The sequence below is a fragment of the Dermochelys coriacea genome, chromosome 1, assembly GCF_009764565.3.
Source record: "Dermochelys coriacea isolate rDerCor1 chromosome 1, rDerCor1.pri.v4, whole genome shotgun sequence".
Classification (NCBI taxonomy): Eukaryota; Metazoa; Chordata; order Testudines; family Dermochelyidae; genus Dermochelys; species Dermochelys coriacea.
Window position 1 is genome coordinate 79,927,692 of NC_050068.2, and position 24,872 is coordinate 79,952,563.

General features: G+C 41.1%; 1 long non-coding RNA gene across 1 annotated transcript; it reads right to left on the reverse strand.

Annotated features, from left to right (window-relative positions):
• Nucleotides 1–1,279: 1,279 nt before the first annotated feature.
• On the reverse strand, nt 1,280–22,136 carry LOC119847568. The gene is made up of 3 exons (XR_005290122.2): nt 21,809–22,136; nt 2,259–2,325; nt 1,280–1,953 (listed from the first exon to the last, which is right to left on the reverse strand). It is a non-coding gene; the product is annotated as an uncharacterized LOC119847568 (long non-coding RNA).
• Between the last annotated feature and the right edge of the window lie 2,736 nt (nt 22,137–24,872).

A 24,872-nucleotide genomic window follows, 5' to 3' on the forward strand; every position in this document is an offset into this window, starting at 1 on the left:
GACCCTTTAAGTCTGTGTTGTGCTGCTTAGGAACCTAGCCCCAAATACCCAGAATCTGCACAATTAATTATTTAACCAAAATGCTCCATTATACTAGAAGTTCCCATCATGTACCAAATATTATTTTAATTATTATGAATAAACATAATTCAATTATTTATCAATGGCTACAACCTTTTCTGGAAGGTCTGTTTGTTAGATTAACTCAGAAAGGCAGCTGAAGTGGATTACCTGGTGCAGAGGAACTACAGAAGCAATCTCGTCTACTCCTGTAACCATAAGGTGTTTTGGTTGTGATGGATGTCACTTTTCATAACCATGTAAGTAAGTGATGTGCAATATTAGTTATGTACAGGATGGGGGGAGCTTCTCAGGAGCTCCTTATTAAAATTCCACCACCAAATTGAATGGAAGATGGAGTGATTTCCCTGGTTCTCATATGGAATTCATCTTCTTTCCTATCCCCAGGCTACCACTTAAACATCCCTGCCAAGCCTCATAAAAATACTTCTAAGGAACAAATATTCTGTTTTTGGAATGAACCAACTTGAACTAAAGTATCATGAAATTATCAAACAAATTCCCAGTGGAAAATGCTGGGACACCATTACAAGGCCGCCTTCTTTGTGGACTGGGTACAGAGATGGACCTGTACCACACGCTCACCACTGACTTACATGCTTCCTTTGATCAAAGGAAACTGATGCTGAGCATCTGGGGCCTATAGCATTTTACATCCTGGACAAGCTCCAGTTTACGTGCTGGTTGACACTGGTGGAATGAACTAGAGATCTCCAGAGCTAACAAGACAATGCTCCCTTGTTTGGACTGTAACAGACTCATATCCTCTGTGGATCAGGAACGGGGAGTGGGAGAACTGTTACCCGTACTCACCATTGTTACACTGTGTGCCCATTTCATATTACTGCACACAAGCTGAGCACTGTGGTGCTATATCAGTATTTTTTCAGAGCAAAGTATAAACATTTCCAGCCAAGTCCAATTTAACATAGCTGTTTCCCGTGATTCTGCCTCCTTCATTATTAGGGTGATGAGAGAGTTCTTGTTTAAAGGGAAAAGTGAATGGATTTGTCAGTCCCCCGGCTTGTCCCCTGTGCAGCACACAGAATACAAGGTTTATCACAAGCAAAGGGGGACTTTTTTGTGTGAGATTCTTGTTAATATAAGAGCAGCATATCACTGGCACCTTGGATCTTTCCTTGATCATTTCAGAATTCATTTTTTAAAACTAATTAATTTTTATTATTGTTAGCACAGATTTGCAATGAACATATAATTTCTACATTTGTCTATACATGGTGTATGATAAACCAGTACAATAAATTAAAATATACTATCATTAACAAAACCTGGTTAATAGGAGAAAAGGTAGTGAGCCTTGCAGATTTCAACACACGGCTAGTATTGCTTTAATATATAATAGAAATTAGTCTCTCTGAAATGCTTAAAAGACTTTTCATGGACAACACACTCCACCATTAAATAAACCATTTATTAATTGGAATTATATTTGGAAATCTCCATTCTGAGGTTAAGACCCCTGTGGCTGCTGAGAGAAGCTGGTTAAGTACAGGTCAAAAGGGATCAGCATTGATGCCCTTGTTATAGTCCAATGAATCAAATTCTAGAATAGCATTAATTTGCTCATTAGAACAGTGAAATGTTATTTTGATATCTTATGTCAGTCTGCTACAGGTTCATTGAAATTCCTATGATCGTTTTTACAGGCCTCGCTTTATCTTGTAAACATCTTCTGCTCTGTCTTCTCATTCTGTTTTAAAGGGCTAAGAATTTCCCTTTCTTGCCACTTGTTCTATTTCATACTGTTCTCTGACTTCCATGAATAATTTCTTTCCAGAATGCCTCCCCACATCCCACTCTTATGGATGGTGCATTTCATTGTCTTGTCACATTGATACTAGCTTTTTCATCCTGGAAATGGAATATTGCAACAGGTTTTCTGCTTCAGTCAAAACTTGTTTACTTCATTTACATATTCCAAAAGAAATAAACCCCTCTGCTGCTGCATTTTGTGAGGGAGTGTCCCTGACAGTTCTTAAATTAATGGAATGTCCAGTGTCAGGACTATATCAGGGCTGAGAGGTCAGACTGGCATTTCAAACCTTGGAATGTCACACAGTTTACGAGGTGTAGTCAACCACAATGGAGTGGCATATTTCCTCGACATTCCAAGCATATTCTGTTAGCACTGATGTGGTTAAAATGCTGCTACTTACCATCTCCTTCACTTTTGTAGGTTCTTTTATGTCACTGTGCGTTGGACTCACACTGTTACACAGCAAACTAGTAAGAAAAAGAAAAAGAAAAAGTTCTTTTATCTAACGTTCTTCAGTCATGGTGCTAGGAATAAAACAGACTAAGCAATTGCTTAAGGCCCTGAACTGCTCAAGCCCAATTTAGCATTACCCCCAAAATATCATTCATCTTATTTAATGTGGCCTTTTTAACAACCGCATTGGTATGTGTTGTGTTGGTATATTTTTTGGTTTATGGAAAAATGCAATGAACACTTCTAGGGTTGTGTGTAAGGGGGCCCGCAAAAATATTCCTGCTTAGGGCCTCCAGTGGGCTAGCCCTGACTCTAACTTTAGTTCTGAAAATGCATCAAGGAAATATTTTTCAGCTGTACATTTTTAGAAAAAAGGTACAGCAAACATTTCACTATCCTCATTCTTATTTATTATTTGTTTCCAACAGTATTCTCTACATGCTAGGCACTGGATAAACACACTCTGCTAAAAAGCAATCACTCCTTAAAAACTTTGAATCTAGAGTGAGAAGAGAAAAACAGAAGATAGGAGGAAGGAATAAGCCAAAGAAATAATGTGATCACACTGACAATTGGCAATATGTTGATACTCATTTTTTACAAATCAGAAATCTGACATTACCCGCATTTGCCCTTTCCCTCACCATGCTTAGTTGGTTGGTGTCACTTCAGAAGTGACTAGAGAGGAATTTGAATGTGGAGCGGATACTGGATTTGCAGATTAGCTCAGTTCAGAAAATAGTGAAATAGCATAAAAAAAAGCACAAGTACCACTGTAGATGAAGCAGGCAAATGGTATGTTGAGGCTGTCATCATTGATGTAGAAGGGGAAAAGAGCTGAAATAAACAGACAGAAGAAAAGTGGGTAGGGGCAAAATTAAGTAGGGCACAGCAGGCAAAGAGAAGTAGCTTAAACTTGATGTGTTAGGAGACAGAGCCACTGGAAGGATTCAAAACGAGGGGAGACATGCTCAGAGCAAAGGGCAAGGAAGATGTTGTCATCTATGTTGTATATGAACTTGAGAGCAGAAACATAAATGCTGAGAAGGCTAGAGAGGAGGAGTTAGGTTATAGTAATTTATCCAACTATACTCTTAGCCCGGCAGAAGAATCTGTCCTATCTTGGGGCCTTTCCTTCTGTCCCTCCACCCCCACGAACATGATACAGTTCTGTGGTGACCTAGAATCCTATTTTTGACGTCTCCGACTCAAGGAATATTTCCAACACACCTCTGAACAACATACTAACCCACAGAGACCTTCCTACCATCACTACAGAAAGAAGGATTCTGGGTGGACTCCTCCTGAAGGTCGAAACAACAGACTGGACTTCTACATAGAGTGCTTCCGCTGATGTGCTCGGGCTGAAATTGTGGAAAAGCAGCAGCACTTGCCACATAGCCCCAGTGGTGCAGAACACAATGCCATCCACAGCCTCAGAAACAACTCTCAGCTCATAATCAAAAAGGCTGACAAAGGAGGTGCTGTCGTCATCATGAATAGGTCGGAATATGAGGCTACTAGGAAGAGGCTACTAGGCAGCTCTCCAACACCACTTTCTACAAGCCATTACCCTCTGATCCCACTGAGGGTTACCAAAAGAAACTACAGCATTTGCTCAAGAAACTCCCTGAAAAAGCACAAGAACAAATCCGCACAGACACACCCCTGGAACCCCAACCTGGGGTATTCTATCTGCTACCCAAGATCCATAAACCTGGAAATCCTGGACACCCCATCATCTCAGGCATTGGCACCCTGACAGCAGGATTGTCTGGCTATGTAGACTCCCTCCTCAGGCCCTACACTACCAGCACTCCCAGCTATCTTCGAGACACCACTGACTTCCTGAGGAAACTACAATTCATCGGTGATGTTCCTAAAAACACCTTCCTGGCCACTATGGATGTAGAAGCCCTCTACACCAACATTCCACACAAGGATGGACTACAAGCCGTCAGGAATAGTATCCCCAATAATGTCACGGCTAACCTAGTGGCTGACCTTTGTGACTTTGTCCTCATAACTATTTCACATTTGGGGACAATGTATACCTTCAAATCAGCGGCACTGCGTTGGGTACCCGCATGGCCCCGCAGCATGCCAACATTTTCATGGCTGACTTAGAACAACGCTTCCTCAGCTCTTGTCCCCTAATGCCCCTACTCTACTTGCGCTACATTGATGACATCTTCATCCTCTGGACCCATGGAAAAGAAGCCCTTGAGGAATTCCACCAGGATTTCAACAATTTCCATCCCACCATCAACCTCAGCCTGGACCAGTCCACACAAGAGATCCACTTCCTGGACACTACGGTGCTAATAAGCGATGGTCACATAAACACCTATACCAGAAACCTACTGATCTCTATTCCTACCTACATGCCTCCAGCTTTCACCCAGATCACACCACACGATCCATTGTCTTCAGCCAAGCTCTACGATACAACCGCATTTGCTCCAACCCCTCAGACAGAAACCAAACACCTACAAGATCTCTATCAAGCATTCTTACAACTACAATACCCACCTGCTGAAGTGAAGAAACAGATTGACAGAGCCAGAAGAGTACCCAGAAGTCACCTACTACAGGACAGGCCCAACAAAGAAAATAACAGAACGCCACTAGCCATCACCTTCAGCCCCCAACTAAAACCTCTCCAACGCATCATCAAGGATCTACAACCTATCCTGAATGATGACCCATCACTCTCACAGATTTTGGGAGACAGGCCATTCCTTGCTTACAGACAGCCCCCCAACCTGAAGCAAATACTCACCAGCAACCACACACCACACAACAGAACCACTAACCCAGGAACCTATCCTTGCAACAAAGCCCATTGCCAACCCTGTCCACATATCTATTCAGGGGACACCATTATAGGGCCTAATCACATCAGCCACACTATCAGAGGCTTGTTCACCTGCGCATCTACCAATGTGACATATGTCATCATAGATTCATAGATACTAAAGTCAGAAGGGACCATTCTGATCATCTAGTCTGACCTCCTGCACAACACAGGCCACAGAATCTCACCCACCCACTCCTATGAAAAACCGCACCTATGTCTGAGCTATTGAAGTCCTCAAATCGTGGTTTAAAGACTTCAAGGAGCAGAGAAGCCTCCCTCAAGTCACCCATGCCACATGCTACAGAGGAAGACTAAAAACCTCCAGGGCCTCTTCCAATCTGCCCTAGAGGAAAATTCCTTCCCGACCCCATGGCGATCAGCTAAACCCTGAGCGTATGTGTAAGATTCTCCAGCCAGATACTTCAGAAAATTCTTTCCTGGGTAACTCAGATCCCATCCATCTAATATCCAATTTCAGGGGATTAGTCCTATTTACCCTGAATATTTAAAGATCAATTACTTACCAAAATCACATTATCCCATCATACCATCTTCTCCATAAACTTATCGAGTAGAATCTTAACACCAGATAGATCTTTTGCCCCCACTGCTTCCCTTGGAAGGCTATTCCAAAACTTCACTCCTCTGATGGTTAGAAACCTTCATCTAATTTCAAGTCTAAACTTCCTGGTGGCCAGTTTATACCCATTTGTTCTTGTGTCCAGCAATGCCCCTCTGCTATGTACATTGGTCAAACTGGACAGTCTCTACGTAAAAGAATAAATGGATACAAATCAGACATCAAGAATTATAACATTCAAAAACCAGTCGGAGAACACTTCAATCTCTCTGGTCACTCGATTACAGACCTAAAAGTGGCAATTTTTCAACAAAAAACTTCAAAAACAGACTCCAACGAGAGACTGCTGAATTGGAATTAATTTGCAAACTGGATACAATTAACTTAGGCTTGAATAGAAACTGGGAGTGGATGGGTCATTACATAAAGTAAAACTATTTCCACATGTTATTTCCCCCACCCACCACTGTTCCTCAGACGTTCTTGTCAACTGCTGGAAATGGCCCACCTTGATTATCACTACAAAAGGTTTTCGTCCTCCCCCCCCAGCTGGTAATAGCTCATCTTAAGTGATCACTCTCCTTACAGTGTGTATGACAACACCCATTGTTTCATGTTCTCTGTGTATATAAATCATCTCCCCACTGTATTTTCCACTGAATGCATCTGATGAAGTGAGCTGTAGTTCATGAAAGCTTATGCTCAAATAAATTTATTAGTCTCTAAGGTGCCACAAGTACTCCTTTTCTTTTGCAAATACAGACTAACACGGCTCCTACTCTGAAAAGTAATCAAGATGACAGACAAACGGGGCTTGACCAAGCGTTTTAGTTGTAAGGGCTAAAAAAAAAAGGTCAGCCATGACAAGCCAACTTACCTAAAAGCACCATTTGAATTTTTTCCCCTCCCTCACTTTAAATAATATGCCTGCCCTTCCTCTGTAAAACCTTGCATCTCTTTCCTTCGTATTAATATCCATGTCCTAATCTTGTCTTAACTTACCCTAGAGGCCCTTAATTTTTGTAGCCTTCCTATTCCGGAGAATAATTAGCATTGAGAAATCAGATATTTTAATATTAGGTGTAACTCCTTAGGAGGAGGGTGCTCCTGAAATACCATACTGAGCACTTAGGCGACTTGACCCTGGGCTACAGCCCTTTTACCCTCCACATTCCTACCCAAGGGCACACTGATTCCTTTTGGGATGTCTGGGACATTGAACAGTGTCATCTCAGCAGAGACTAGAAACCCCAGAGGCTGAGGACAGTCACAGTCAGGATACCAAGAGCCAGCCTAACTGCACATTGCTGTCCATACCAAAGAGCCACAAGGATGATCTTAGTGTGGATACTACCTATTGATTGATTTTGCTGTTTTGTTTTAAACCAGTTAATGCTGCACCACACTTTATGAACTCTGCCTAAACTTGCTATTTGCCTTGGCAGTTGCTAGGAGGGAGCACAGGGTGATTTGTATTGGCTGTACTTGTTGAGAGGGTAGAATTACATATTGTTGTTTTGTCATTTATTATCCTAATCTCCTTTTCCACTGTCCTTTATTCTGAGTTCCCCAGGCCTAATAAAGTCCCATTATTTTATTAGTCTGGGAAATCTGATTGCTATTTTATTTTTGTGTGATCTGACAAACACTCCTCTATATGAGATTGTGTATTAAATATTTTCCCAAGAGACAAACCCTCTGTGTTCTCTACATTAGGAGAGGTTTGCTAGTACCAGGAAGTACTAGGAGCCCTTATAGGTGAACCCAGGACCCATAACCCTGAGGGGAAAAAAAGGGAGAAGGCTGCAGCCACACCTCAAGGATGGGGTTACATAGATGCTAATCTTTACATCCTCATTTACCACTTTTGCAAGAATATCATTAAGATATGTAACCCTTCTGCCCATCAGAGTTGGCAGCAACAAGGGCCAGGTTCCAGTATCTAGGGGTTCCATTCCGATAACACAATGCAAAACCGGCTTGAGCGCCCACCCAGTGACTTGGGACAAATATATACCACCCACAATGGACTCCTCTAAGAGGCAATACTTCCCCTCTTGCAAGCACAGAGTCTGAGTGTAGCAAAAACCTTTTAATAATAGAGAGAAACAATGTGTCATTATGTTGGGGAAACACCACCAACAGGATTCATAACAGAAACCATGAGCAAAAACCCACCCCAAGCAAATTGGGCTATGTCCTTTCCCTTTTGTTGAGTCCAGCAACCCAAAAGTCTCTGTCCCTGTCCTTGGTGAGTCCAGAGTTCAAAAGTTCATGTGCAGAATTTCAGTCCCCCCAGCCTGTGTGGAAATGGGGGGGGGAGGGAGTAAAGGGGCACCTTATGTGCTCCAACTGCCCCACCTCTCCAGGAGTTTCTCTCCAGCAGCCCTCCTGCAAGCTGCTCCGCCAGCTGCTCCTCTCAAGTAGCTGTTCTGCAAGCCTCTCACCAATATATCTTCAGGCTCCCTACTACTTAACACAGTCCTCAGTGATTTCAGCTAATAGTAGGGGAGCCCCAGTGCTGGTGTACCATTGTCCTAAGGTGAATCCAGCTCTGTAATCTGTAACCAGACTCCTAATGGAATCAAAATTAGCTCTTCTCTTACACAGTGGAGAGAGAAGAAAATGCAGTTGGCATTTAGGGCCCTCAGAAGAGGCCCATACCACAAGGTACAAATGACTGTCCCCAGCCTCTCTTTATTCACCGAGTTTTGGAACCCAGGTCCCTTGCCTAGCAAGTGCTACTTATTTGATGGTGAGTCCCTCCAGCATAACAAAAAGCGAAGTACAGTTCCACTGTCCTTGATTCACATAATCAGGATAACACTTTATTCTTCCTGCCCCAAACAGAGAAACTGGGGATCCCACAGCAGACAAAGTGACCATGTAGGCGGGGTGGGTGTGCCTATGCAAATGAGATCAGCACCTGAAGTTCTTTGCACATCTCACCACCAGATGTCAGGGTAGAGCTCATCCTGACACTGCTTACAGATGTAATACTGAATCGCCACCTACCTTCAACTCCCTGCACTCTGCTATTATTTTTTGTACTTTTTTTTTTTGCGCTTCTTTTTACTATCCTGACAATTATTTCTGTCCATGTATCACATTGTTTTCTCCCTGGGATGATTATTTTCTACTTGAAAAATTTGGAATCTGCTGCCTTACACACTGCACTAAGCATATGTAACACTAACAGACCCTGTTTGTCGGCAGGCAGGATCAAACCTGGAACCTCTGGAGCTAAATGCATAAGCCTCTACTGCATGAGCTAAAAGCCACATGGCTCTTAGCTAAGGCTGTAGCAGACTCATTAATCTCTATTTGGCCTCGGTTCCACTAGAGAGGTCAGAACACCACACGCAGGAGGTGTGCGGGTTACACATAGATCAGATTTCTTTCATACAGCTCACATTTACCCATATATTCCTGATTGTATCTACTTCTCCCTTTAGGTCTCTGAGCTTATTTTTTGCAATAATGAGCATATGTGAAATGCTTCTTGGCTCTTCATCATTAACAAAAGCAACATGCCATTGCTCTGGCAGCAGACTCCTTGATTTAGTTCTGACAGTTTGCTTTCTTCCGTATAAGAGAGCCACAGGGTAAACAAGAACTGTACACAGCTACACAGGTAAACTTGAAACACTGAGACTAGGAAAGAGAACTAAATGCATCATTGACACAGCCACTCAAATTCAGAACAAGCATACTCCAGTTCTTAAGCAATATAAAACAGATGGGCAAGTTATTGATTGGCAGGAGTATAACAGCAGCTTAACAAAGACAGTCACATGACACTTAAGTCTGGGTTATACACCTTAACACACTCAAAACTGCCTTTAACAGATAAGGACACTGCACCAGAAAAGCAGATTGCATCATGTGTTGGAGCATGCCTTCAGACATGACAGACAGACATGCAATTAGGGTATCCTATGTCTTCAGACATGGCCAACGGACACACGGAACGTGTGGAGAGTGGAGTCTTCTGTTATGGTTGTGCATTTATTGTAGCAGAAGCTCAGCTACACCCTGCAGAAGAATAGCTGTACCACCTATTTACCTCCCTCACATCCCGAGGAGTGAGCACTGAGATCTTTTTGCGTTTCCTCTTTATTGTAATCAACAGCCCTCCCCCACCCCAAGTGGGCAGCTCTGGTCTCAGCCTTGGCCCAATAATTGCCCTCTAAATTTCCCTGCTAAATTTCCCACCCCTGTTTACGTTTACCCTCACTCATGACCATTGTTGCCATATAAGGGGTTGTTATTGAGCACTTAGCTGTCTCTGTCAGTGAACGCCCGCAAGCTTGTGGTTTTGGGGTTTTCTGTGTGCGTCTCTGCTGGCACCTACCAGGCAGACTCAATGTAACTCCCCACATCATGGAATGGACCATCCAAATACCCTGAGAGAGCTTACTTCAATATGGAAATAAAACCCCCACTGATCACATACCCCCGTTGTCACTTACCACCCAACACTGGAACCCATATGGAGTATCATTAAATAATTACATCCCATACTCTATGGGGACCATATCCTAAAAGAAATGTTTCCTCCCACTTCTGGCCTTCAAACAACTCCCCAACCTCTCCAAATTCATCATCAGACGTAGACCACAGACCAGGACACACCAACTCAAAGCGGCACCAGACCCTGCCAGAACAACAGATCCAAAATCTGTAGATATATTTCTACCTCTGTAATGAGCCACACACCGCATAAGACACCTTTCAAGACCCATGAATCCTAACAGATGCCTATCACAATATATGGTGCACCTCATCCAGCGCACTAAATGCCCCAATAACAACTATGTGAGTGAAACGAGATAATCGCGATACTCTCAAATAAACTCAGGCAGAAAAATAAAAGACAAAAAAAATGTCACCTGTGGGTGAACACTTTTCACAAAGCGATCAGGCTGTATCAGACCACTGTCCTACTCAAAGGAAACCTGCACAACATCTTCCAAAGATGAGCAGAGCTTAAATTCAGAACTTTGCTAGACACTAAAAATCATGGACTGAATAGAGACACTGGATTTATGGCTTATTACAACAATCTATAACCCACTAACACTGGGTCAGCTGATATAGGCTTTCAGAGCTTGGGCTGTAGGGCTAAAAATTGCAGTGTAGACATTTGGGCTCTGGCTGGAGCCTGGGCTCTGGGACCCTTGCCCCTCACGAGGTCCCAGAGCTTGTGCTTTAGCTGGAGCCCAAATGTCTTCGCAGCAATTTTACAGCCAGAGCCTCGTGAGCCTGAGTCAGCTGACCCAGGCCAGCCACAGGCATTTAATTGCTGTGTAGAGCACCTTTCTCAGACCTGAAGATGAGCTCTGTGTAAGCTCAAAAGCTTGTCTCTCTCACCAAAAGAAGTTGGTTCTGTGACATTATTGACATGAATTGTGACCGTATAGATCATTGTTGCTACAAAGGTCCTATAGTTGCACCAAATCCTGTACAAAGGAAGTCAAATAAGGTGTCTACAGAAAGGTTGTAATCTGCTGGTTATGATTATGCTGCATGTATCATTTTTGTATTTGAAGTTATGAATATTGGCTATGTACATTTATCTCAATGTATTTGATTCTAAGTAGCAGGTTTCAGAGTAGCAGCTGTGTTAGTCTGTATTTGCAAAAAAGAAAAGGAGCACTTGTGGCACCTTAGAGACTAACACATTTATTTGAGCATAAGCTTTCATGAGCTACAGCTCGCTTCATCTGATGCATTCAGTGGAAAATACAGTGGGGAGATTTACACACACACACACACACACACACACACCATGAAACAATGGGTTTTATCATACACACTGTAAGGAGAGTGATCACTTAAGATTAGCTATTACCAGCAGGAGCGGGGGGGGGGGGGGGGAGGAAGAAAACCTTTTGTAGTGATAATCAAGGTGGGCCATTTCTAGCAATTGACAAGAATGTCTGAGGAACAATGGGGGGTGGGGGGAAGGAAATAACATGGGGAAATAATTTTACTATAGTAATGACCCATCCACTCCCAGTATCTATTCAAGCCTAACTTAATTGTATCCAGTTTGCAAATTAATTCCAATTCAGCAGTTTCTTGTTGGAGTCTGTTTTTGAAGAATAGCCACTCTTAGGTCTGTAATCAAGTGACCAGAGAGATTGAAGTGTTCTCCGATTGATTTTTGAATGTTATAATTCTTGACGTCTGATTTGTGTCCATTTATTCTTTTATGTAGAGACTGTCCAGTTTGACTAATGTACATGGCAGAAGGGCATTGCTGGCACATGATGGCATATATCACATTGGTAGATGCGCAGGTGAATGAGCCTCTGATAATGTGGCTGATGTGATTAGGCCCCATGACGGTGTCCCCTGAATAGCAAGTAGCCTCAGTGAAGCATTTGGTCAGCTTCTTGAGAAAGGATTATTCTCAGCAAGTGCCCAGTCAAGAAACACTTAACTGACAATGGTCTTTGGGAGATGCCAATCCACATCTGAGCTTTCCTGGGAACATTCAAACTAACATGTAAACAATGGCATTGGCCTGAAAAAAGCTGAATCATTCATAGACATGTGACTTGCCCATTAGGCCATAAGCCACAATGTTGGTCTGAAAAGGATTGGGCCCAGAATAGGAAAGAAGCTTATTGGAACATCTGAGGGTGAGATTTACCTGTATTCAGTTTCATACTGTATTATGCTTAGATTTGCGTGTTTTGTTTTATTTTGCTTGGTAACTTACTTTGTTCTGTTATTACTTGGAACCACTTAAATCCTACTTTTTATATTTAATAAAATCATTTTTGCTTCTTAATTAACCCAGAGTAAGTAATTAATACCTGGGGGAGTAAACAGATGTGGGTATCTCTCTATGAGTGTTATGAGGGTGGACAATTTATGAGTTTACCTTGTATAAGCTTTATACAAAGTAAAATGGATTTATTTGGGGTTTTGGCTCCCAGAAAGACTGAATACTGGGTGCTGGGAAAGTTTGTTAACTAGGAAGTCCATGAACGGAGTGGATCTCAGTTTCAGTGAACTGCAGAGAGGTGTGGCCCAACCCTTAGGTCTATGCCAAAGCTGACTGAAGCGTCTAACTCAGCAAGACAGGAGTGGAGGGAAGCCTCTTCTGACAGAGGGGTTTGCTCTCAGTGGTATCCCAACACACCTAGTGACAGTCTTGAGGGAGTTTCTGTGATCCAACTTGTCACAGGTTCAATAAAAGATATTACCTCACCCACCTCATCTCCCTTAATTCTATAGCTTGGCAGCTAAAATTTGCTGTCTGGAACAGGTCATCCAAAACTGCAGTCCTACATGGCAAATCATTAAAGCAAATTATTGCCTTTTATTTGTTCTATCCTGATTCATAGGAAAGACTCTTTGCTCCCTCAGGAGTTCATATAACACTGTTTGTTACAGATTACTCTGTAAATATGGAAATATACCCCTTGATGTCCCTATTTGTAACAAGCAAATGCAAAGATTGTACTATTGTCCTTCCATTTTGAACAAAACAAAAATCAGATCTACAGTTAAGAGACTCCAAATGTAATTAACAGTCATTCTCTCTCATACATTATGTATTGGGCTGTCATTACATATGCCAATTTGGGACACTGATTCACCATTTCAGAAGTTTGAAGTTGTCTATTGATTCAGCATTTAACCCATATTTTATGTGCTGGGAACGGTCCACTGACTCAAGTCACAGTGGAAGTTAGGAGCCGAACTACTTTTGAGACTCTTACCTTAGTCACTGACTTATGGATACAGAGTACGATGTCTCTGATGGAGAAAAAGTTATCCTAAATGTACGGACTGTACCACAAAGCTCATGTTATAAATGGAAATATGAACCTACTTTACTCTGCTGAAAACTACACACAAGAGCATACCACCAAAGAAAGCTTCTGTCATCTTTGAGGCATGTATAAGAATATCTTAGGACTTTACTAATGATAAATCAATTGATTGCCAGTTTAGACTCTACTGATATCTGAATTATATTCAAGTTAATCAACGTGTTGTCCAAGGTATTATTGGAATTTGATACTGAGTTTTATAAAGAAGGTTAATGTATGTCAAGAAAGTTTATTAATTAGAATTTGTATTAACTGTGTTACAGACTGTTAATTTGTAAAAAAAAAAAAAATAAAAAAAATAAAGACAAAACTAAGCATTTGTGTCCTGAGTGTTTTATAATAAAATACAGTTCTCCTTTTACTTCTTTTATCTGATGTAACATTTGATACTCTTGTCTGTTAATGATCTTCTTGAATGCAAAAAACAGAACTTTAAGAAGAGACTCACACTGAAAAATATCATTTGTAATATTGTGGCTTTAAAATAACATCCCGGAACCTATCCTCTTCCCTCCTGAAAGATTTCAGTACAGAAAAATAAAAATAAAATTATTCAGTAGGCCTAGATTCTGCGGTTCAAATCTTTTTGGTGGGGATGGAGAAAGGAAAGGCAAAGGCATATTGACCAATGTAACTGCAGAGTTCAGATAATGCAAAGCATGGACTCTACAGTAAATGCAACATTACATGAGCCGTTTATCAGTATCTGCATTTTAAAAACTCAACACCTCAGAACTGATAAATAGTTATTTCCTACATAGTCTGCTTGTGAGTTATTTCAAGGTTACATTTGTTTTTGGTTAACAGTCAGTGCTATATTGGAAGCTTTTTCATTGCAACAGTCAGAGCTTCCTACAAACTGCACTGTATTAATTGCTCTAGTTACAGAATATTTGTGTTACTTCTTAGTGTGGCAGCTCACATCACTGTGGTGCTGTTATAGACTTTGGTAAAACCATTTACAAATCATAGCTAAGAACTGTATTTAAATAATAATAAGATGGTTGTGACCAAAGCCTAGAAAAGGAAGCCAGCAAACAATTAAGGTAGATTGTTAACGTATGTCTCACTGTACCCAGGCAGAAAAAAAAAAAAAAGAGGCTAGTACTATGCTGTTAATCCAATACTCTTTTGGTGTTCTGTATTGTAGAAAAATTACTGCCTTTATTGTTGCAGCACACTGGTGAGGCAGAATGGGTGCTTCCCATCCTGTGCTGTAATAGCTGTGTGGATAAAGAGAGAACTTTAACATCAAATATTTCATGAACATCATAGTCACTTTTTAAAGAATCAATGGTTTTAAGTGATGGACAACAGTCAAAATTATGCACTTCTATCTGGCAGACTTTGGTTATGCTATTGTTTATGGGGTATGACCATAAATGTTGGGAAGTTTCAAAGCCCAACATCCCACTCTCTAAAAACAGTTGTTTTCTTACTCTTAGAAGTGGAAGAGAATGTGTGTGTGTGTGCGCGCATGCACACACGCACGCACATGCACAAATATAATATTTGGATTACCAGTACTAATGGTTGTTTTAAAAACATCCAGTAGGGTACATTAAAAATATAAAGAATTATAGCTGTTTTCAAAACAGCTATAAGTAAAATTAAGGTAGGTCAATTGGAGGCCTATTTACCTTAACTGTCCTCTTAATTATAGCATCATACAAGTGATGACAGAATACTGTAAAATCTTACTGTAATATAGGCATATTAAGTCATCTCTTGCACTGTTATTTATTTAGATTTTGGAGCAATTTAAGCTTAGCACAGTTCATAATGACGCCAGGTTAAAAGCCATTTGAAAGCACAGGGACTGGTTCAGATCAAACTTCCAAGTATTAGTTAAAAACAATTTATTTTTCCATATACAAAGCCATTGCCACAATATCCCTGCATCCTCAAATGGTCAGTTAAGGCCTCCTTCTGGCAATGAGCTCAACATGGGTTGAAACTTGCACCTCTATGCCTTTTCACTAAAGTCAATGGAACTACACCTGTACGAAGCCCAGTGCAGGCTGGGGCCTAAGTGTTTTCACACGTTGTGACAAAGGCACATAGGAGGAAATTCTGACCCCAATGAAGTCAATGCTAACTCCCAATGATTCAATGGAGCCAGGATTTCACCCATAGAGCATTATGTAATCACCTTTTTTTGTATGTATTGATATCAATATCAACTAACCAAGAGAACAAGTAATTTCCCATATCTTCATTTGCAGTGATTCAATTCACTATACATCAGAATGTTAGAGTTCTGAACTATAGTAACAGTCAGTAAATTATTAAAAATACATGAAAACAGATGGCGAGCCTCCAGGGCTCCACCATCTGAGAATCAGTATAACATTATAATCCTACCTTCAAGAGCATAATGTGTAATTATATGCCTTAGAATGAGAGTTCCACAAAAATGAGACTTTTTCACATTAAATAGTCTGAATCCCAGTTACCCAGGGGATAGTGAAAGAACTGTAAGAAATAAAAGTTTCATCAGCTGAACTGTAAAAAGCAGAGCAACTTCTCTTTAAATTAACATCAACAAAGAAACAGTATATGGTACAAGCTAGTAACAATTACTACAGTTTTTGGCAACCATGGTCTAGATTCCCCAGTGTGCCCCTAGGCACAATTCTATTGGTTTCAATAGACTTACACCTGCTTATGCCAACAGTGAGTTTGGCCCTCTGACTTTATAACTGGAAAGTCAGTGCTCTGAATGAGCTCTCCTCTGCCATCAACTGATGAACTGTGAGAAAAGACCTCAGGAGTAGACCTTATTTGCATAGACGCATCTACTTAGCCAAGGTGATCCATACACATGCATCCTTTGTCAATATGATCAATTCTAGCTGCTTTGGGTTAATATTCATGTAAGTTTTGGATGCAGGGACAATTAAATGTTCTCTTTCTATGACTAAAATGCAGTAGAACTGTAACCTCACTCACTAAGCATCAGGCAGTGAAGGAAAACCAGGAGACAGTCAGAGGGAGGTGGGGACTCTTTTTAAGGATTCTAGATGCTATTTGTCCCCTTATTCCTCCAATGTTTAAAGATAAAGCTGACTAGACTCACTTGAGAAGCTTTGTCTTTATCTCAGTGATTGCTAGAGCTGAAATCATTGCTAAGCTGGTCTATGGGGCTGAGCTTTAGGCCTCATGTAGAGACAGTGTTCCAGTGAAAGACAGTGCAGAGAAGGCAGCAGCAGGGAGGTTCCTACTATCCACTGACATCACTAAGAGTTGAAACCTCTGCAAACTGGGCTAGGTGGTGGAACATGGCATTGTGGCTAAAATCAGCCCAGTGAGAAATGCAGCACCAAATGTGCCCCCCATCCAGCAAACCTGAGAGCTGTAATTAGTAATAGCTTTGCTAGGTGGTCATGACATTGCAGGCCTGTTCTAGGCTGGGCTAAGGACACAGCAGAGACAGAGGCAGTAGCAGTGGCAGAGTCATCACTTATGCCCCCTTTGGTGGGACGGGTACTGGAGGTGAACCCACCCTGGATTTGGGGATTTTGCTGCTGATTTCTATGATAAGCCATGAGTGGTGTGTAGCAGCAGAAAATGGGGAGTGGTATGTTAAAGAGACTTTCATCTCTTGGACTGTCACACAGCAAGGTGGTAAACTGAGGCAAAGGACTACTGCCCAAGATACGGTGGAGGTGGGTATTTTACTTGTTTGGATACTTTTGAGTCATTGGTGCTGTGTTTCCCCAAATTAATGCTGTGGTCCTTTTCCCCCTTTCTGTTATACACAGACTCAGTGCATACAAGTGGGGAAGTATTGCATTTAGTTTTCAGAGGTTTCTGGCAGAAGATGAGTCTCAAGCCAGTTGTGGTTTTTTGTTTTGTAATTTTAAGAGGAATCCCTAGATATTGAACCAGACTAACTTTTTTTTTTTTTTTTTTAAAAAGAGATTCATAGATACCAAGGTCAGAAGGGACCATTCTGATCATCTAGTCCAACCTCCTGCACAGCGCAGGCCACAGAATCTCACCCACCCACTCCTATGAAAGACCTCACCTATGTCTGAGCTATTGAAGTCCTAAAATTGTGGTTTAAAGACTTCAAGGAGCAGAGAAGCCTCCCTCAAGTCACCCATGCCCCATGCTACAGAGGAAGGCGAAAAACCTCCAGGGCCTCTCCAATCTGCCCTGGAGGAAAATTCCTTCCCGAGACAAGCCAATCTCATGAAAAAAGATCCACACCTCTTAGAGGGACAAAGTGTTGCAATAAAGTCCGTTAATGGCTAACCTTTTATTATATAAAAAAAATCAGTAGATGGCAGCATACAGCTAGCATTTTTTGTTATGCTGTTTTGTGCTGTCATTAATAAATGGAACCTTTATTAGATATATTTTGTATGCAAAACTATGGTCTATTTAGATAGATTTATCATATTTTTATGTAAGTTTAGATTCCTCCTTCTTTCTTTGCTTCCAAGATACAAATGAGCACAGTTGTATTTGTTTTCTTCTTTCCCTTTCCTCCCCCCACTCCATATGGTGAGATTTATTACTGTTACATTGTCATTTTCTGCACTTTCATCAACCAAAGAGTTTCAGCAAAAGCAGCAATTATGGGGCAGCAGGCAACAAAGTTAGAACAAAGAAAAGAAATGTCAAAGGTTACTAGTAGTTGCTGAATGTTCCAAGCTAGCAATGTGGGTTAGGTCAAAAAGGCTTTCACATAATTTTCTGTCATAAATTACTGTCACTGGAGCACTTATGAATAACCATGAACTTTAAAAAACCCAGCCTCAGACTCATTGGATAATCTATTACCACAATGTGCCCTGGGAATCCATAAAGAGTTGTTCTAGAGTATTGTGCAATCGTGATTTCAGAAAGTGCTTAATCCTACCCTTATATAAAACTCACCCTCTACATTTTAGAGTGAATACAGATGGATCAGGTTAAGGATTACTTATGTTGCAAGTAATTTAAGTTCAAAAGAAATTTTACTGGCTCCAGTCTTTTGGCACATTTACTATATGCAGTAATGAAACTAGTGTCTTAACAGTATGGGTACTCTCACACAATGGGTGACAAATGAGATACTGTTTTAAATTGGAGTGTTTCTTGCGGCCTTTATTTTGAATGTTTTAGGACAATGCAATCATCACCTATGTATTGCATATAATGCAAAATACAGACAAATCAAGAAAGTAATTGACAAAATGTCTTCTCCTGAGAGAAAGGTGACTTTTCTTTTCTCTGGTCCCTGCTATGTTCTTTCCCTGTTCTTCTCCACTTTATTGTCAATCACAGACCAAGGTTTTATGAACTAAGACACAACCAGGTTTCACACAACTCTGAAACTGTTTTAACTAAATTTGGAAATGCTGGATCAGCAGAGACAAATACAAAAGCAAAAATTCCTTTATATTTTCTTTTACAATATCATTTTTCTAATATACAACTAGCACATTACACAGTTTTCTTACAGTACGTACCACTAAATTCAAACAAAGTTGCAAAAAGCTAGCACATATGATCCTTAGCCCTTGTATTGCTGAATTACAAAAAGCAGAGCCTTCCAATTGCTATTGCTTTTCTTCTGGGCCCCAATTTTAAAGTGCAGTTCTCTCTCAGCTTCTAGGCTGCAAAGAAGAAATGTGAGTGCATACATACATAAATGCACTTTACACTAGCACCACCTAGGGTTGCCAATATTGTATTCCCAAAATAAGGGACTGTTTTCTTAGCATCCCCTCCCAATATTATTAGTATTATAATAATAAAGCAGTACTCGCCTACATTCACCAGGGATATTTCTTGCTGCTTTTTGCAACACTTGGCAACTCCAGATCTTGTTGTACAGAGATAAAAACAACAAAGGACATCCCTTGAAATAAGGGACTGTTGGCAACCCTGCATTCTGTTAGACTTTTATTTCTTGTCACCCCATAAATGGCACCTCATCGCAGTAGCTTCCTACTCTATAATCCTTGGTACTTGAAAAGTAATGGAAATGATAAAGAATGTGATTTCTAAGCATTTAGAAGTATATCATATGGTGTTGATTGTCAACATGAAGTTGTGAATGAAAAGAACATCCAATCAACAACTGGTATTCCACAGAAAGGGAACGCCCCAAAAATTCAAAGCAATTTGGGCTGATGTTTTAAAGATCTATAATTAATGTCTGTTTTAGAGGTCTGTGATTAACCCTGAAAATAGTTATATCATTTCCCCTCCCATCCCTTTATCCTAACCCTCGTTATTTACTTTGTGTATTATGATGAATCTGGCATTTTGGTGTATTTGTTGCATTTGAAAAAATTATAAAGAGTAATAATTTAAAAAGTCCAATGAATTTTCTAGAAATCTTTGAGTATTTATAACTTTAAAAGATGCAGCTTTTGATGCTGCACTGCTCTTCCAATTGCTCTGCAGAACAATTTGTTTTGCAGAAATAGTCATTTCTTGGATGAAAAATGGGTTCAGTGATACAGGCAACATTACCACAATTTATGTAGTTCATAACAAGATGAAATTCTGGCCCTACTAAAGTACATGGGAGCTTTACCACTGACTGCAATGGCTTGCAGATTTCATCCACAGGTTTTAAGTGATGCTTCAGAGTTCAGTGTTTGAGGGGAATTATAATTTTGTGCAAAAAAATTTGTTACAATAATGGATATATCATGGGTTCACTTAATACCAAAATGACAAGTTACTTGTGTATTATCCCCTGAGAATCTCATGTTAGGGTAGCTCTCAAATTGAGAGCTCAAGTTTATTCTTATCAATAGGAAAGTATGATAACTTGGCACAATTTAATTTTGCAGAAGTGAAGATAACTTTTCTTGTGCTTTTCATTGCAGTACTTGGAGAAGACAAGCTCCTTTTCATACGCCACTGTAATAAACTCTAAATCAAACTTAACTCTTTACAATATTTTTTAAAATGAATACTACATCATGTATGCTGCTCAAAAGGATCTAACATCAATAATTCAGGAAGCCTTACAAGATGAGAGACTTTTCAGAGCTCATAAAATGGAGTCTTATTTAACTACTGGGGGGGGGGGGGGAAATCAGACAGTGCCTTGCAATCTCTTTATAAGAAAGATTGAAACTCTTGTTCATCTGTTCTCCCATCCTGTCACTGAAAGACAGGGACCTGCTGTCCCCTGTATGTAAACCCCATTCCATCTCCAGTTGCCATCCTGAAAGCCTTCTCCTTGCCTCAGGGTCCTCCTGCTTTGCCTCCTCTCCTAATTTCTCAATCTTTTTGTTCCTTCTTCCCTACAGTCAAGGACAAGAAGGGAAAGACAGAAATCTAACATCCCTAATCCCTCTGAGCATTTAGACTCTTTGGAGCCCATGTAATGTGAACAAAATCAGAGAGAGAGATTTTAAGGCAGCGTACTTTATTATGCATTAGAATCCTGTGCTAAGAGTAAGTGGTCTTTGGAGTAGAAGTGAAAGCAACCAATGACCACACACACACTTATTTGGGACTTCATACTAGGTGGTCTGTTATTATGCTAACTCTGTGGAGGGCATGAGCTTCGTTACCTGGCCAGAGATCTGTGGTCCTGCCCTGTCAATTCCTGCCTCTCCTGGTATTCACCAGACATTAAATGAGTTATAAAGTTTTAACTCATCTCATTCTCAAGAGTACCAAGTTGTTTGTATGTTTTCAGGGATCCTTCAGAGAAAGGCATCTGCTATTATCATTATTATCCTAAATCTAAGAGCCATCTCTTCAGCTGGTATGAACTGGCAAAGCTCCCACCTAACTGACATCTGAGCAAGTCCAACATTCAAGGTAGGGATATTTCTATTTTCTGGACAGTAAGAGCTGAAGTATCAGTCTCCAAAAGTGCATAAGGAAACAGTCATTCCCTTACACATTCATGGAGTGTTATCAACTGGCTTTCCATTGAACTTGAGGTTCTACAAGCATGCCAGAAACCTCCTTCACAGAGTCACGATATCCACCAACTCTCCTACTGTCCCTGTGCTAGTGTAATGTTGACTGACCTGGTTGTTGGCAGGCAGGATGAGACCTCTGGAGCTTAGTGCATGTGCTAAAAGCCAATTGGCTGTTAGCTAAGGCTGTACAGCAAACTCATTAATCTCTGTGGTCTTGGTGCCACTAGATGGGACAGAACACCACACCCAGAAAGTGGGTGGGTTACACTAGCATGGGAGAAAAGAACCATTTGACAAACAAAAGTTACTCACCAATAATTCTGCTTGTCAGTTTCCATTTCTCTGTTTCATCCTGTTCTTTTCTTCTGTGAGAAAGGCACCTCTTACTACACTTTTCTGTTATTCCTCTTCCAACACTTCTCTTGCTCTGGAATTGTCTAATTGGAGAGATGGGTCATGCTGGAATTTATGTATATTTATTTTGCCTCTTGATCCATGGAGGCATGACACCAACTGTCCTTTACTGTCTCTGTGGGAGGCTAAAAGATGAGACTATGACAAAGAATAGCCAGTAAATAATTTTGCCTTAATTTGGTCATTGATATATCAGTCTGCATTAGTAAAATGTGCATGTAGCAGGGTGGTCACCCACTCTGCCCTTAAAGGGCTTAAAATAGCCCAGGAGAAGGCTGTGGCTGGGAGCAAGCAGTTCCCAGGCTGATTGGGGGAAGCAGGCTCAGATGTGGCCACACCCCAATCAGGGCTCAGCTGGCCCTTATAAGAAGGCAGTTGGCCAGGAGCAGACACTATCTCTGCCTTTAGAGGGAGATGGTCCTGGTGCTGGGGAGCTTGAGACTGTACCTGGAGTGGAGCAGGGCTGGGGAAGGCCAGAGGAGCTGGGAGGCTCCAGAATGGAAAAGCCCCAGAATGCAGGCCTGGCAGATGGCCTAAAAAAGGGTACTGGGGTTGCAGGGGGCAGCCCACATGTAGGCAGAGGCAGCAGGTCCAACCCCCACTTGCCTGTGATGATTGGCTTATACACTGCAGTCTGTCTCAGTGTGCGGGGGCTTAATGATGACTGGCAGTAGCCAAAGACTGAGGTGAGGTGGGGATAGTGGGTGTGGGTCCCCTGGGAAGGGGGAGTCCCAGAGATGGAGGGGGTACTGCCAGGGGGCAGCACCCTCTGTAAAAGGGGCACTGGGAGGGACATGGGGGCAGCAGCAAGCAGGACACCAGCCTGCAGAGGGTGCTTCAGAGGCTGGCAGAGCTAATTCCCTGTGAGACCAGCAGGAGGTGCCGCAGGGGTGAGTCCCACACTGACAGTGCGCAATGTATGACTGCAAGATAGGAACAACCCATGTCTAAACTCTGTTTCATATGGATTCCACAGCCCTTTGAAAATGATAGCTCAAAACAAAGCTATATTCTACTACTTACAGCCAGAACTATCAACCTGTTTCACGGAACAATGTTGTTACAAACCATGCTGGCCACAACCCGCCTCCTGATACATACAATATAAATACGTGAGACTAGGTGGTAACATTTAACTTGCTATATTTGTTGCATGTTGTGAGTTAGCTGTATGTAAGTGAAGTACTATATTCCCTCTCTCGCCTATTTATGGTAGTTCTAAGGTTTCACATAATTGTGGTCTATTCTAACCTGTAATCTGGTATATTTCCCCAATTAACAATACATATACAGCAACAAAGAGCCTAATTCCCAGCCTAACTGTTTGCATAGGACTATTTTTAAATATTTGCAATAGAAAGTGAAACTTGCCAGTAAAGCTCCTACTTATTGCAGTGTGGGAGGAATCCCCACATGAGGCAGGTCAGCGTACAAAGGGGAGAGAAAGGAAAGAGTGGTGAACAAGGCTGATGGATGTTAAAGAGGAAATTGATAAGATCAGATGTTTGGAGTTTGTTGTTCAAACCTCCAGATGTAAATATTCATTTGTGTCAGAGGTGCACGTGCTCAAAGGTGCTCCTGCCGGTTCTGCTGCCAGATTGTGGGAGGAATGGGGAGAGAAACATGCAGGAGCAAGGATCTTTCCATAGACCATCTCGGAAGCTCCCTCTTCTATGGTTCTGGTCATAGCAGTGAGTGGGGGTGGAGGCTGCTGGGACATACTGCCTTAATCTGGTTCAAGGGGAAGGAATTGGCATGCCCTGGATTCAGTGCTGAACTCAGTGCAACTGGTGGGGTGAGGACAGAGGAATCATCTCTCCTTCCTACCCCAAAATATCAAATTAAATGCAGAATGTAGCATTTAATTTTTAACAATGAGAATATAAACACTCAAACCAGAAAATTCCATAACTTAAGGGTTCCACCATACAAAATAGAGTGCACAACAAGTCTGCTTTAGTAAACACTTAACTGCCAGTCTCCTCCTCAACAATGCATGAATATTAATTTTTGCTTCTGACATGAGTTTTTAGGACTCAGTTAATGAGTTTGTAGTTTATTTTATACAGGTAGCATAGCACCAGGATAATTGTGTTACTGAGGCTAGGCTTTTTATACAATGTATAATACTGCATTTCTGCCTGTTAAAGTCTGTATTCACTTATTTGAAGTTTCATGATTTTAGTCAGTGCCTTATTACATATTACCATGGTAACTAAATATCCCATAATGGCTTTGTTCTGATGCCAAAATTTTCATTTTAAGTTTATCTATTCAATTATGCTGCAGACCTTGCAGGGACTAAAGTCCAGGTTTTGGGGGGTTTTGCACTTAGGTTTGGTTTCCTTCCCCCCCAGAACAAAACAGACTATTGTGAATAAGAAACCCTGGGATGCCCATGCATTGAAGAATTCTTTTATAGTGATGTGGCATCTAGAAACAGGATAATTGTGAACTTGTGTGTTTTTCCCTTACAAAGGATTTTTACTTTGATGCCCTGCTTTGATTCTTTTGTCTTTGTTCTGTCCTTTTAGATTTTGGATAATTCTCTTCAAGTTTTCCTAGTTCTGTTAGAATTTTGAAACCCAGGCTTTATGAATAATGTTTATGGACATTCTTTAAGAATCATACTAGCAAAAATTGATTGGAAGATTGTCCAAAATGGTAAAAATGTGATGCTGAGCCCATTGAAGTAAACAAAAACTCAGGGTACTGAAAATTATGCACCAATGGCCCTGATCCTACAGACACATGTGCTTAACTTGAAGCATGCACGATAATCTTACTGAAGTAAATAGGGCTACTCCACGTGCTTAATGTTAAGCACTTTCATTTGCAGAATCAGCACTTAAATAGAAGTGGCCTGGTTTTCTGAGGTCCTGAGCACTCACAACTTTAACAGAACTCAGAGTGTGCTGCTTCCATTTCATAAAGAAGCTCCAGGGGAGGGCTATGATATATT